The sequence below is a fragment of the Zootermopsis nevadensis genome, unplaced genomic scaffold, assembly GCF_977971745.1.
Source record: "Zootermopsis nevadensis isolate Lab colony 2312 unplaced genomic scaffold, Znev_1.0 Znev_ptg000022l, whole genome shotgun sequence".
Taxonomy (NCBI): Eukaryota; Metazoa; Arthropoda; class Insecta; order Blattodea; family Termopsidae; genus Zootermopsis; species Zootermopsis nevadensis.
The window spans coordinates 7,741,561-7,758,090 of record NW_028259154.1 but is presented as its reverse complement, the minus strand read 5'-3'; positions in this window follow the sequence as shown (position 1 = coordinate 7,758,090).

Here is a 16,530-nt window from a genome sequence, read left to right as displayed (position 1 = left end):
CTACCCACTTCAGAGTAGCGTCGAAAAAACAGATTTTCTTAATTTTAAAAACCGAATCTCAAGGCATATTATTTATAACTTATGCTTCGAAATCCGAGAATTCATGGTTCGAATCTTGACGCACGTCCGGTTATACTATGGTCTCTTTGATATCCTCGGTCCTTCAGTGTTCCACAAAAATGTAATTAAAATATTTCACGACCGATTCCTTCTATATTTTGCACAATTCGTCATTGACAACCGTCAAAATAATTAGAACTACAAATTAAGCAGATTATAAATAGTAATTAGTCTATATAAACAGAGAACCAATAATTACTTATAACAACATGGAAGTTTGTGATATTAACATGACACTTTACGCGTGTTTTCATATAAAATTTGAATATAATTTTAATTTTTTTTTAAACTCGGATATAAGCGTCACGTTATTCAAGGCCAGTCTACATCAGTGCTATTTAATTTCCTACCACAAATGGCGGTGCGAAATCTGGTAGTGACCTACAATCAACAACAGCAATAATTAATATTAGATACCAAATATTTTGTCTTGTTGAAACTGTAAGTTTTTTGTGTAAATTATTTTTGTTTTGCAACGTAAAATAACCAGTGACCCTTGTAATGTGCTCTACGTTTGGAAGCAAGAAAGATGAACTGCTGTAGCTGTGCATATGATATTGTGTAAGAGCACTATTTAGTGTTTAAAACACAAACATGGCGAAAGCGCAAACCCTTGAATTAACATCTGAAATCATTCGATAAATTTAAATTGATTTCCATAACTAGTTGAATGTTCGCTATGTTACTGCGAGAAAATTCGACAAATGTTTAGGTCTCTTATCAAACTTTGTTGCCCAAAAGCATATCATAGACCTAACAATTCGATACGTATCTTTCAAAATCACTAAAAACTACAATATTCTTAATATCTTCGCCGAGACAGTTTTAGTGTTTGTGGTCTTAATTCCGGTCTTCTCCTCGCCAACACAAACAACTTTGACCTTTGAGAAATTCTTCAATTGCTCTTAGTTTACAAGCTACAGGAACCGCTCTCGCCCTGGACCTCAGGACACAGTTTTCGAAATTTTGACCTTTCTACATCGTCTTTCTCGTCTCACAGAATAAGGACATAAAATCTGATTCATTCGGTTTATCCCTTCTCAAGCTAGAAGCGAACATACACACACAATTTCAATGCAATTTGTAAGATTACTTATAAAATATAACATTTATATTTTGTAATTATTAAAATGAATACCTCGATTTTGGTATCCTCAAAATGGAAATAAAATCAATTATGAGAAAGGTGGAGTTATTTCCGGGAGTTGCTGATATAATTATGTCTTATGAACTTGCACAAAAGTGTCTTATTCAAACAATACAATACAATCCTTGGCGCTACTAATGTTTAATTAAATTGTTGCTCTAATTTATTGCATTAATATTTCGCTTCAGTAAAGTAGTACAAGGATAATGTGTAGAATATTTTTTCCAAGTTTACTCACTTCTACAAAACACACTCTTGTTCACTCCTGTTTGATTTCGTAATGGAAACCAAGTCACCGCGATACATTCAGAAGGAGACATGAAGCCCATTTGCTCTCCACTTGTCTCTTCGAGAGATGTGAGACACTTAATTAATAACTTAACGTAGAAGAGTCCTTTTTTATAAGTTTCATTAACTCCACGAAGATGATTCCTTCTTGAGAATTTAATAATCAGGTACCTAAGAAATTTCCTGCTTTTTATGGAACCCAATTATCCATTAGCATTTTTACAAGATACCAACACTCAACTCTGTTCTTAGATAAATAAAATCCACAGTCTCACACTGCATTTCCTTAAGATCCATGTTAATATTGGATACAGCTGGGTGTCAAATGTTTTCTCTTCCTTTGCGGCTTCAAATTGTATTTTATACTCATTTCTAATCTCTCCTTGCGTTTTACATATTTTATCCACCTCATTCTCTTCAACTTGAATAGGGTATTCTTTATCTGTTATCAAACGCAACACATGTTTTGAAATATAATATATAATTATTAGAACATTTTTAAATTTACGTCAGTACCAAATGCTACAAGCATTTTAACATAAACTGTTATAGCATGGTAATATGTTATATTAAGTCATAGTTTTATACTTTAAATTTTGCTGGCATACTTCTTATGACATTTATTATGTTATGTTTGATAATCCATGTAAAAATGATAAAAATCTTTACAAGTACGCTTCTTGATTTGTGTCGTGTAAAATAAAAGGATCTGACACAAGCCCAACTGTAACGAAACATGCAATTACATGATACCAAAATATTACATTACATATTTGAAAACATAAAAGTTTTGTGTCTATAGGAAAAACAAGAATACCTCACAGAGCAGAAAACGTATCGGTATGTCACAAAATTAAAAAAGAAATCGCTTTGATCTGTTCATCCTAACAATAGCCTATTTGATGTATAATTAAAAACGCCTAATCTTTATTTAATATTTATTTGAAATCTGTTCTGCTAGGTTAACTTAACTAACTAACTAACTAACTAACTAGATGGCTTACCGAACGCGAAGGTTCATCACCGAATTAACCGAAGCCCTCCACCGGACCCTGTCCTGGGCCAACAAACTCCAGTCTCCTTCAACTCCTATCTCCTATAGATCCCGCCTGAGATTATCTTTCCATAGGTTAACTTAATAGTTTTGTAATATAAGGCTCGTTCATTTTTTTTGTTATAGTGTATTTGAGCTTCAGAATAACATTTACCTCGTGACAAATAATGTTCTTGCCTTGATTGTATTCATAGGTTGTAAGCTATGAAATACACAAGATACTGTTACCTCCCGATTTTTTTTCCTTACAGTCATGCGTTTACCTGTAATATATTTTACTCTTGTCTCCACAGTCTCCTTTCTTCCATCCTGTGTGTCTGATCTGGATGCTACGAGTTCGTATAATATACAATGACACGTAATGCAATTTATGCCAGCCTCCATATCTTCGTTAAGGAACCACACGCGGTTTATTTAAGTGCGGCATCTTTGATGATAGCAAGTCATCACGACGCCATTGTGGCAAATAATATAAAATATGCTTTATGCGACTTACTTTCGTTTTATGAAAATTAATTTCGTATTAAATAAGAGTAATACAGTTTTTGTTTAATAAACATCGGTGTGCCAGTTGAGGTTAAAGTGCCCTGTTAACTTTTATATCGATTGTAAAGTTTATTAGTAATACACGTATGAGGTAAATCAATGAACAAATCTTACGTTGAAGAGATATGCCGGTCTCTGCATTGATTGTAGTCTATTACTGTGATTATGTGCGTATTGCTTATAATAAAGCTTGCATTGTCCACGTATATAATATATATTTTATTACAGCTGGGATCTTTAGATACTGGGATACTGGGAACGACCCGTTCTTCAAGTGCCTGAGCACTGCAGGTCCCAACTTTTTTGTTGGCTGTGATCTATAGACATTTGGTAGGACTCCTTGGATGAGGGATCGGCCCGTCGCAAGGCCTCTACCTGTACGCAGGATAGCACAACACAGAAAAACGCGGACAAACATCCATGGCTTGAGTGGAATTCGAACCCACGGTCCCAGCGACCAGGCGGCACAAGGCCCACGCCTCAGACCGCGCGGCCACTGCGGACCCCGGGACCTTTAGAAATCCAGAATTTTGCAAAGAACGCCCTTATGTATTCTGATACGGATTACATCTTTCCAGTCTTGTTTTAAGAAAACCCATTAAGTACATTTAATTTAAATACCAGGAACTGAATATTAATTACTTGAGATCCTAGTATTTGCTTAGTTAGTCGAGAACGTGCTCATCTTTTACGGACTCAGAAAGTTCATTACCATGTTTAAAGGCCAGGCTGGAGGAATCCAGTCTACAACCTCACATACGGCTAGTTTAATTTTAATATTACTCTCAAAAATTACTGCATGTCCGTAACTTTTCACGCTCTTTATACCCATAATGCTACGCTGTTTTGTCTCTATTTTATTATATTTATAACGCCACTACGAAATTCAAGCTACTTATTAGCCACGTTTGCATCAGCACAAACAAACAGCTCAGTCAGTCTCGCCCTCTGTTCCTTAAGTTATTGTTTCGAAAGCCTTAAAAAGTTTGGGAACTGCCGTGCCATCTAGGTTTCAGGGGGCCGCTGTGTCTGTTGGAATCGTGCGACCCCGCACCGTCGTTCCCCCACTCCTCATTAAAAACGTGCGAGACCGATAAATATCTAATCTTATTATCGATCACTCGAGCTGACGTTATAATGAAATCGGAACAATTAGTATCGGATTTATATTATGTAAGGGTGCGAGAGGGTTGTTGACAATGGGAAGGGGTTGCTACCCTCTCAGGGCGTGAAGTTAGTTTTTATTTGGCGGGATTCTATTGATGGCGGACCACCAAGCTGTGAATATCTTGATAAGGGCAGGGCGCAGCGTTCTTCATTTGTCGAAACGATGAGTGAATTCTTATATGTGCTTACTTGGGGTATGCAATCCGGTTTCTTACAGTGAATATCTAGAAAAAAGCTACGCTGATTTAAACAGCGCGATAAACTGAAGCCCTTACAACTGGGCAGACATGTTCTTTCCAGCCTACTTTTCGTTGCAGGCCTACGTTGTCATCATGTCTGTGTATATGTTTGTCTGTCTGCCACTGCTAATAATATTTCATGTTTTAATGAAACTTAGTATATTCAATTAGAGAGTACTCCATTTTCATACTTTAAATTACCTATCATCATAACAACATGGAGGTTATGCGAATTTATAGTACTTGTTTCACGTTCCTGAAACTCCTCAGTTATAATACCAAGACATAGTCATCATATTTATAATTTTAATGCACAGAAATGTTTGTTACCAAATATTAAGTCAGTGATATACCGCCTTGTTAAACCTCTCATTCCTGTATAATTTTTTTTATAAAATATCCCTCATGAACGTGTTATTTAAATTTAAAGACTTGCTGCCTGTCCAGTGCATTTCTTTTGATAATTTAAACAATTTAGTTGATAGATGAAACTATTGTTTACGTGTTTACTGCTGGTTATAGTGCTTTTGTCTGTAATATATTTCTGTAACATCCTGTGAGATGATTTTAGTCAACATCCTCGAATTCCTTTTCTTTAAGACGGGTTTTAATATTATCCTTCCATCTATCCCTAGATATTACAAATGATTTTATCCCCACAGTTTTCCCGACAGTACTGTATAAATAGATTATCTCATATCTCCCATGAGTGCTGCATGTTTCGCCCATCTCCATTGAAGACCATTAAGTAAATAAGTAAACGTTCACTTTTAAAGTGTGGGATTAACTTATGGACCACCTTGTGCTGTGGGGTCTGCAGGGCAGCAGAACAACCCGTTAGTGGCCATGTAGTTAATAGTACTCATCATTATCATCATCATCTCGCTGTCAAGGATTTTGGGCCTTGTGACCCGTTCCAGCCTCAGTCATCCAGAAATCTTTTCAAAGGGCGTCCTTTGTTTCTTTTTCCTATTGGTTTATGTTTCAAAATTTGATGTGGCAATCTGTCCTTGTCCATTCTTCGTACATGTTGGATCCAGTTACTTCTGTATCTGTGGATTTTTTTCAATATTGGCTCTGTTTGTAGTTCTTTGTGGATGGCGTCATTTCTTTTATGATCTCTCCATGTGTATTTGGTTGTTTTTCTTAAAAACTTCATCTCTGCTGCTGCAATTCTTGATTTGTTGCGTTGTTTCATTATCCAGGTTTCACATCCGCAAAGAAGTGTAGGTATGGCCAAGGCTTTATATATTTTCAATCTAGTTTGTGTTGGGGTTTTAGAGAGTTTAAAGATTTGATTAATGGTGCCTGTAACTTGTAAGTATTTAGAAAATTTTGCTGGGAGATCTTTTTCTGTTTCATACGATCCTGTACATCGCAGATAGTTAAATGTGTTAATTTGTTGTGTGATTGTGTTATTTACGTATTACTATCTTGTCCTTTGAATGCCAAGGTTTTGGCCTTGTCTGTAGAGAACTTTAAGTTATATTTCGAAGACACCTTTACTAATTTATGTACAGATTTCTGTAGTGAATTTTCTGAGTGAGTTATCAGGACTTGGTCGTCGGCAAAAAGGATAGTTTTTACATCTATATTTTACGAAAGTTTTAATCCATTTATGTCCTCATCATTCCACTTAGAGATAATTTCATTCATATATATGTTAAACAATGTTGATTCGAGAGGGCAGCCTTATATTACACCTCTATTTATACTAATTGATTTTGTTAATTTCGAGTTCTATTTAATTTTTATATCGTTGTGTTCGTATATCTTGTATATTGCTTGTAATAATGGGCCAGATATATTTCTCTTACATACAATTTCAAATAACGTGAATCTATCAACTTGATCAAAAGCCTTTTCATAATCCATGAAAAGTATGTGTGTTTCTAAATTAAATTCCCTCCTCTTTTCAATTAATAGTTTTAAGCTGAACACAGCGTCTGTGCATGAACGGTCTTTCCGCAATCCACACTGGGGCTCTACTGAAAATGTTTCTGTATGTGCCTTTAATTTATTTTTTAGTATTTTGGCATATATTTTGTAGCATGTATTTCTTAAACTTATTCTTCTGTAATTTTGAGGATTTCTTTTGTCTCCTCTTTTAAAGATGGGTATTACTATGGCATGATTCCAATCTTTTGGTATTCTTCCAGAAATATATATGAGAATTTATATAGTTCTGAATTTAAATTATCTACTCCTGGAGCTTTATAGTTTTTCAAATTATTCAGAACTGCTTCTAACTCATCCATTGTTATGACCAAGTTATCATATATGCCTGTATTCCAAACGTTTCCTTCATAGTTTTCGTCAGTCCATAAACTGTTAGAGTATTTTATAAATTTATCTTCTTGTAAAGGCATGGGATTTGTCCTGTTTTTTAGTTTCCTGATTTAAAAGCTTTAATATTTCGGTTTATATAGATTGTGTTCCAGATTTTTCACAAATTTTTGAGATGACAGTCTTTGTCTTCTTCTGACTTCTCTTTTGGCAATGGCGGACAGACGCTTGTATTCGATGTTATCCTGGATATTCTTTGAAAAAAGCCATTTTTTGTAAGCTTTCTTCTTATTTTCGATAGCTACTTTAACTTTCTCATCCCAAATTGTTAAATATTTTCTTCCCGGTCTTAGTTTTGCTGTGCCTAAGCTTTCTTCAGCAACTTTAATTCTAATATTCTGTATGTGTACTCATAATGACTATAATATTCAAACTTTCACATTTTCGTCTCACGTTTTGAAAATGACTGCTTATCATTATTCCATAACTTATAAACTTTCACGTGTTTCAGTACTGAAATAAGGACCCGGTTAATGCCTGCCTCAGGAATACGAAAATATAAACTCACCTCGGGCTATTTAATATGCGTTTTAAGGGGCTAAGTGAATTCCTTCCCGCCCATCCCATAAAATAATTGCTGCCTTGATGTTTACATTGTTAAAATTACCATCTTATTTGCCATAAGTTTCTCGGGTTCATGCACACATTTGAAATTGTAACAAACAATTCGTAGGATTTGAGGTTTTCACAGCGGTGAGTATGAAGATTGCTGCCTTCTGTGTTTTTGGTCTGCATAAAAAGAATGTTACTTAAACACTGTAAAAACAAGGTAGCGTAAATTTAATAGTTGGTCGAATAGCAGCTCATTTACTATTATAATACAGTAAGTTTAATAGGTAAACTGTGTAGATCGCAAATTAATTTAATCAAATCCCATCTTCATGGATTCATTTAATTCCTATCGTCCTTAGTTTTAACATCCAAATTTGTTTTCTCAAAAGGAAAAGTCACGTTTAATTACAATTCAAAACAACTGGTTGTGCCATAGTTAATACGTCTAGACGAAGGTTTCTTAACGTGAAGAACCGGGTTCAGTCCCATAGGTCTTTAGTGAATTTTGTGATACAAGAAGTGGCACTGGAGAGGTTTTTGTACGAGTTCTTTAGTTTCTCCGCATAATAATCATTTCATAATCGTCTTTCATCTCCCCTTGAGATTAATGATAGTCCTGACTAGAGAGCATATCATCACACCTTTAGCGTTAAGTTATGTGTTTCATTTCTAATCATGCATTTGACTAGTCCCGGAGTAAATATTTTACATAAAATGTTTTATACACTACAGTAACAACTACTACTAATAATATTAAAAAGAGTAATTAAATTTAACTTAATTTAGTTATTTACGTTAATCAAATGGTAAATTACAGATACTGGACAAAGAAATTAACAGGTTCAATAACACGTAGCAAATTATAATAAAAATTATATAATTATACTACACAAAGGGAAACCAATACGAAAAAGGTTACCAACACAAAAGTTGCTTTAAAATGTGCTGGATTTTAGCCATATGTTTAATAAATAAGTAAGTATTTTTATAAACGGTATCTAAGGCTGACTTGTGGCCGATGCGAGGGGCCAGCAGTAAACAGAAGAAAATCTCTAAAATATCTAGTAGGACCATTAATGCCAACTCTTACGAGTGACGGATGAAATTTGTAACTAATGTAAAACTTAACAAGAAAAGGCACATCTAATTGGCACCACCTACTGTATAAGGTACGGGCATTTTGTCTTCGAAGGCATTCGGATACGTGTAACGGTTACGAGAAACCGAACAGTTGTAACACGGGGTTATAAACTTTAGGTGTACACGCTAAAGCTTGTTGGCGTCTAAACAATTCCACGAAACTAACGCATATTCAGCAATGATGATGATTAAAATTAAATTCGTGGCGTAACAGCTCCAGAGAGCCATAGCCGACTAGCTTGACTGCTGGCCTCACGTTCACATGCCTAAGCAGAGGTGAATGAATGATGATGATTATGATAATGCTGTATAGTGGCAAAACACTAGACCACCATTACATACGTACCGGGTTCGATTTTAATAAGTGTTTTTGTAATTTTCCTCAGTCCCTTCAAACTAATACTGCCTCCCAAATTAGTATCTACACAGCATTAATCATCATATTCCAATCTAATTCAACGTCAAGATGAAATAGCGTCGTTAAATAACGAAATTCCAACATAACTTGTGAATTAAAAAATACGTGGGAACTACTTTGTATAACGTACGTTGAAGCAAATGCAGATTTTACCGAGGAGAATAGAGTATGTACGTGGAAACATAATAGGATATACCCGAGCTTGGCATTACACAGCTAACCTACTCAGAAGTTCGCGTGACCCTCACACTCTGTCTTTATCTCCACTGAAAGCTACAATTAAACTGTAAAACCAGTTGAAACGCCCACTGGCACGCGTCGCGCTCCTGAGTTAGCGTGACAACGACGTCAAAACTGATAAACGGGTTTTTCAAAGACGTGTTTCTGTAGCTGATTTAGTGCAGTGGTCGGGAGCAAACCGTGCGTTTTGCACCTGCGTCACTATCTCGCGTGCAGAACGAAATCAAACGCGTATACTACGTAATCTAAACATATTACTAACACAGGAATTGAGGCAGCGATCCACAAATTATTCCCGCTACAAAATAATGCTTATAGTACATACATTAGGCCTATGTGCTCATCCGTTACTCCTCCCAGCCCTCTAACCCCCTTGCCTTTTACTTCTAAAGGACGTTGAAAGCAAAGATTCGAACACGGAGAACATTTTAAGTCCGAAGATGGCTGTCTTTTGGGTTGTAGCGCTGTATGTTCTGGTAGAAGTTTGCCAACGTTTCAGAGGCGATGAGTAACTTACCTATTCGTTGCCCTGATGACGGAGGCAGCAAGGATATCCGAAACGTTTTATCTTCTACCATTCTTAACGGCGGCAAAAGTCAGAAGACAGATTTTTAAGACTTGATTTATTATAGTCTGAACAGAAAGTAGTAGAAGATTATTTTTAACACGGAGAGGAACTTCGGATTTCGGAAAGTCGGAAGCACATTTATTAATGGGATGGTTTAAGGGGAATAACGGGGACCACACATCATAGTAACTGCATGATCTGGGGTAATCGAACACTAAGCTCGCCGGTTCAGCACCGGAAGAGACGTTATGTAAGTATTTTTCTGTTATGTTTTCCGTATAGGGGTGACCAGGGCAGAACGGGGCCACGAGGCAGAACAGGGTATCGGCTTTATTTCGTCTACAACGCGTTGCGATCTATCGGGACCGGGTGAAATACCATTAGCATGCAACACAGGGTCATGCCATGTCAGTCAGCGCCATTTTGTGGTTACAGTTTATGAAATAATCACCCATGCTGGATTTTACTTCTACATTTTACAATTTTTTCTCAACTTCCAGTGAAGGTAAAACCTATTCATTATTCGTCTCCACTTTGTTGAATAATGCATGTTACAAGGTGTTTTCTTGAAAGTCCTAAACACAATATTTTTATTTATTTTCATGATGTAATTTTTGGTGGGAAAATCCTAATTTGAAAGAGTATACTCGGAGCAGAATGGGGTACCCAGAGAAGAGGATCAAATGACAAGTGCCTGTTATGTAGCGATGTCTGTTCGCAGTTTATTGAAGGGTGGATCGGGTATTCATCTTGCTTAAAATGGGCCCATAACTCATGTGCAGGTTTTGATAGTCAACGATGATGAAGAGGTGCACATGTGTGCGGTCTGCATTAGGCCTAAGTAGATTTCAAATTTGTAAATTTTCGACATTTTACATTGTATACTAAATCATTTTATATCCCACGTCATAATTATTAGATAATCTGTGTCTTCTTGCAACTTTTCAAACGTCTTGCCCCGGGTACGGGGCAAAATGGGGCAGTTACATTCTTGTGAAGAATTAATATTTATAAAAACTGTAACTTTTAGAACTAAACTAATAAATCATTATAATTCCACATAATGTTCCTCCATGTGTTTATCTTTATTGTTGTCCCTTCCACATGCCTCCAAAAATTAAGTTCCCCGTTCTGCCCTTCTCTCCCCTATATGCAGAGGTCTTACAAGTTTTACCAAAATTACTTATAACAATTCTAACATTTATTCTGAGTCCGAATATACCAGAGAATTTACGAAATATAGGGAAGAATGCGGCTGTTTCGGGTAGTTGAAAGCAGGGGAAAAGTGAAAAAGATATTCACGAAATTCAACCCCGTACGAGATTCGAACCGCACATGTTTAAATATTGTTTGTGCATCCGCTGAGTCAGCGTGGCAAATTTTCAGTATCTTTACAGTGTTACTGACATGTCAGCTGACTACAAGCGTTGGTGTCGGACACCTGCTCTGTCCAACAGCGTGCTGCCATAGTAGCACGCGTTTCTCTTAAGATGTTTTCCTTGAAATCTCTGGTTACAGTATTTCGTCTTTTATTCAATTACGTGTTGTTCTTTGGATAAGTGAAAGCTTTCGAAGTCTAGTCAACTTTTGTTTGGTTATTAATCATCTGATACAAGATGCATCGACGTTTTAACTGTGTTGTCGTATAACTACATCATCCTCACTTATTTTTCCTTTTTGCGCCTTTGTCTAAGAGAAACCTAATCTAAAAAAGCTACTATTGTAAGAACACAGGATTACGTCATTTATATTTGCATTCGTAACTCGCTGTTACCTAAGGCCGAGGAAGGACATCATTCTAAGCCAGTTATATCCAATCTGCAGCCTCGTAACTTAATTTATCTAAAAATCTTTAAAGCGGTCGCTTGCAAGAGCTGAACCCATTCTGACCGGTCATCATATCGAACCCAACGTACACTTCTAAATGCACGACCCCTAACATTGGTTGATTTCTTGAAAAAGGCCTGTCATGAATTTTTATGTTACGCAGTATCCTAAACTACCAACATACAACATCTGTGTAACAAACCAACAATCCCTGTTAGTAGAATTCTAAGATTCGACCTTAATATGAACAAAGGCCATCGTTAAAAGTTTCATTTACCTCGCATTCTCACAGACCACTCTTTATTTTTTCAGTCTATTGTAATACTGCTCTGTCTTATCTCCTCATATTTTAGGTGGCAGCATTCCACAAAAATTCTGTTTGTATTTATTCTGTCCTTACGGAATCAAACATCTGGCCCACGATAACCTACTCTTTGATTTCATTTTCCTGACAATAAAAATCGGAGAGTCAGAAGTGACTCCCCAGTTGGGGACAGGTTTTGATGATATGCTGGGTGGTTCGACGTATCAGAAACCTTAGCTGATGTAATGTACCAACATAGGGAGCATAAATGGAAAGACGACTGCCAGGGACACCAAATTACTGAAGTGACAATTTGTCTACCGAATATTCCGCACGGACTCTTCTGGAATGCGATGAGAAACTGACTGAATCATCGCCCTGATGACGGACGCAGTATGACCTCTGAAACGTCGGTTAACATCTACCAGACTCCACAGCGCAACAACCCAGAAGACAGAAATCTTCGTACTTACCGCTGTGAAATCCTCAAATTATATATACAGTGTAGACGTTTGAGGGTGGGAGCTGTTACTCCTACTCTCTCACCCTTGGCACTAGAATGGGGTGGGTGGTCATCAGCCCGACTCGGCTGCGCATTACCCCCGAAAAATGACCCCTGTACCCATTGGACAGGGCGCTGGATGCGCCCCCAGAGCCGTTCTGGACGCAGAGACTAGAAGACAATCCTTTACCTCCGTCGCTGATCAATTCCCCATTGCCCAGTTCATAGCCATTCACTCACTATACCGACTGAGCTACCCGGCTCACGTATATAAGTAACCGCTACTTAAAACCCGACCAGACCATAAATTAATTATTAATAAAACATTTTTATGTTTGTAACCGCAACGAACATTACATAAAACGTATTCACAATACATAAATTCACACTTTATCTCCTTGTAAGACTCCTTTGTTTAACGTTCACTGGTTTAAACAAATTTTATTTCGTGTGTATTTGAAGATCTCACGGCGAGTGAATGAACTAAATTTTTCTCGAGCGATTAGCCAAGTCTGTCTTTAACATCAGGACTGATGTCGCCCACATAGCAGCTTGCTGAAACGCCAGTTTTCCATAATTGGGGTTGATGTAGTCCACATCGTCCATGATAATTGGGACAGGACAGTTCTCCGAAACGTCTACTTTTAACTTGGCGTTGGCACAGTTGATCGCTCTTTAAGAATTTACTTCACTTCACTTTTATTACTGCTGAGAAATTCCAGTTTTATCTTACAATAAACAGACAGGACTTGTATTTAATTGATATGAAACGAAATTGGTTTCAGTTAGTAATTATTGACGTAGCTCCAAAGTAATTTTAAATCCGTTTCTTACTTTCGGAGTCATAATAAGTGGAAAAATTCCTTCTCATGAAACACGTTCATGTATAATTCCCCGTCTGGCTGCCAATAGGAAGCCAATATTTGGCCTGTGGCTACTGTCTGCCACGTTCCTGCATTTACTTTATTGACACCTTGATTAAATCAGGGCAGGTGATCCGAGATTACCAATGGCTACTGGTTTTTTCCTCGGGTGGCCAGGTGTTGCCATCTACATTCGCGAAATTCAACTAGTCTACCTTGGCTTACTTATACCAATGCAATTATAACTTGTTTTTTTAAAGCGTAAGGATTCAAGCTTTCCTTTTCTCTACACGAAGATAAACCATGGATTATAATTCGGTCTGTGATTTAATATCACTTGCAAAGTCAGCCCTCGATAAATTGTCGGATATTTTGTTGGACCTGTCTGCCTTACGCGTGGATGCACTAGTATACGGTTTGCATCACACCATCTTTTACCTTGAAATAAGGTCAGTCTGATGGACGTTTTAGAGGTAACCGGTTTGAATCTCATTTGGGTTGCAGAAGAAGTTTTGTGGTTTTAAAGAATTACTGGGAATGTGCCCAGAAACAACGAGGGCTAAAACGAAATATGACTGGCGTTACTACCGCGTATTTCGTAGACACCGGGTTTAAACCTCGGTCCACAGACCGGTTATTGTCAATGAGATTTTTCCGTTGTTTTCTTCAGTTAGTTCTCTCTTTGCTGCTGCCGTAGTAACACAAAATATGTTACGACAGTTTCTTTTCACATCATCTAAAACTTACCATTATGCAAATCACTAAGATGTACTGTTAATATATTGTTAATTAACGCAAGAATGCAACAACAAACATAAATTGAGGGCACTGGAGGAATTAATATAGTGATATTTACATCCAAGCGATATAAAGTGACGGGGAATTTGATTAAATTATACATTAGCTTCATTACTCTTGGTTTTGTATCGTGAGAACAATTAAATGAGGAAGGTTAATTTTGACAAGAATATATAAATTTTTTTGGTTAGCTATGCATTTCAGACGTACGAGACAGAAAGTAATGGGAGAAAGTAGAAAATTCCATAACAGAGAATTTTGTTACTTGTACACCTCGCCTGGCAGATATTATAATTAAATGAGAAAGCACGAGATTTCGCGCTGCATATAGCACGCATGGAGAAATGAGAAATTGGTATAACGTTTTGGTCATGAAATCTGAATGAATGAGGCTATGTGAGAGACATATATGTAGATGGGAAAATAGTATCAAATGGATTGTCAAGAACGAGGAAGGCGCGCTGAGAAATAATACTTCCTCTTCCTTGATTAAATAGTGAATATTTCATAGAAACAAAGCGCGTACTCTTCTTGAACTTAATTCTGTAATTTAATCACAATTTTTGATATAAACTTTATCATCAGTAAAATCTTCTCGGACAATCAGCCGCGTTAGCTAGTTACCGTAGTAAACCGACGTTTCGGGAAAACTCTGTTCCCATCCCTGTTACACAGGCGGCTTCCGAGGATCCAGTCACATCAGAAACCTGAAGATGGGTACAGAGTTTGTTCCCGAAACGTCGGTTTACTACGGTAACCAGGTAACACGGCTGATTGCCCGAGAAGATTTTATTGATTGTACTCGCCGCGAAAGTCTGAAATCCTATAAACTTTATCATTTCTGCCGTCCACACAATTTCTGCAACGTTTATGTAGTTTTATGAATCAATAATCTTAAAACTGCGTCTTTTTGACGGAAACACATATTCGCCGCTGACTTGACTTCATCGTTTGACAAATAGTGATGTTATCTGAGATGTTCCCTCTGTTTCGGAAGAAGCTGGAAATCAGATAAATGCATGCCTGGACAGTGTAATACGGTTAATCTCTTCTCCATTTTCACAACTGAGATCTGTAGTAGCAGTAGAACTATTACAACATTTCATAAAACATCGCAAGAAAGTTAAATTGAGGGTTCGCAGTTTAGTTGATACCACTGAGTGGATTTCTTTTTCTTTTAAGAATGTAATGGCGGTATTATTTTTTAACGCGTCCTCGTTGTGTGTGAACTTTGAGACTCAATTGAGCTGGCTATGGATAGAGTCCAGTGATCAGTTTTTAAGAACACAGGTCCTATAGAAACAGTTGATTTTTTCATCAGCTCAACTACCAACTACCAATTCTTGAATGAAGATTATAAAATACCATGTATGCAGTTACTGCTTAAACTTTACTGTTACGTTCTAGAAATCTTTTAACCTGTTTACGCGCATAATAAATTGTACAATTCTGCTGTTATGATTATCTGCGGTTCACTGACGACTTTTAAATTATTTTATATTATATGGTCGCTTTACCAGTTGAGAGAATTCCAATATTTTTACCCTGCGTCAGCAGGAAACAATGCGTAGTTTTAGGGGGGGGGGGAATGGCTGTATTTCCTATTAAAAAGGTTCTCTGAATATTTTGTGCTCAAAGACCTTCATTAAGGGTGAAAGTTTTGTTAAGGTTGTTTTTTACGAAGTAAAATAATTACGTGGGGATTTTGTTTAATCTGTCTGTTTTTACAGTTCAGATACTGGGTTGCATTTTCGAAACCAGTTGCGCCCTAAATTTGCGTCTGCGTCGTTCTGTGATGCCTATATAGTTAGAGACTTTGGGTTTGTCAGATTATTCGTCCAAAGATTTCAAAAAGATTAATTGTTTCAGAATCAGTTCTTATTTATAACATTCCAGAGAGCATAGCATGTGAGCTCTTTAGATTTTCAATCTGCACAGTAAAATCTTAATAAATCTGACCCTCTATAATTCGGAATTTGCTTTTTGTGTATGTCTTTTATTTACGTAGAAATATGATTTGTCCTAAACGAGAATTTAATGTACCCTACATATAATTTCACAACTTTTTAAATTTATTTTAATTAATTTGACAAGTACGCTGAATAGCTCAGTAACTGAATGACGAGAATACAGAACATCGTCTGTGATATGAATTTTTCTGACTATTTTAACTTTATGTGATTCTGCTGCAGAGCAAAATACGTTATCTATAGGGGCCTGAAGATGTTATTAAGGGATCGAAACATGTTGCCGTAACATTTTTTTTTACTTTTAATAGAATAAATATTGTTGTGTGTCAGAATATTTTCCTGTTTGCATATTTGAAGAACCACAAAATTTTTCAAAAACTAGATTTTATATTGGTGAAAGACTCTCGGGCTACAAGCCGCATCAGGTGGATGAACGGTGAA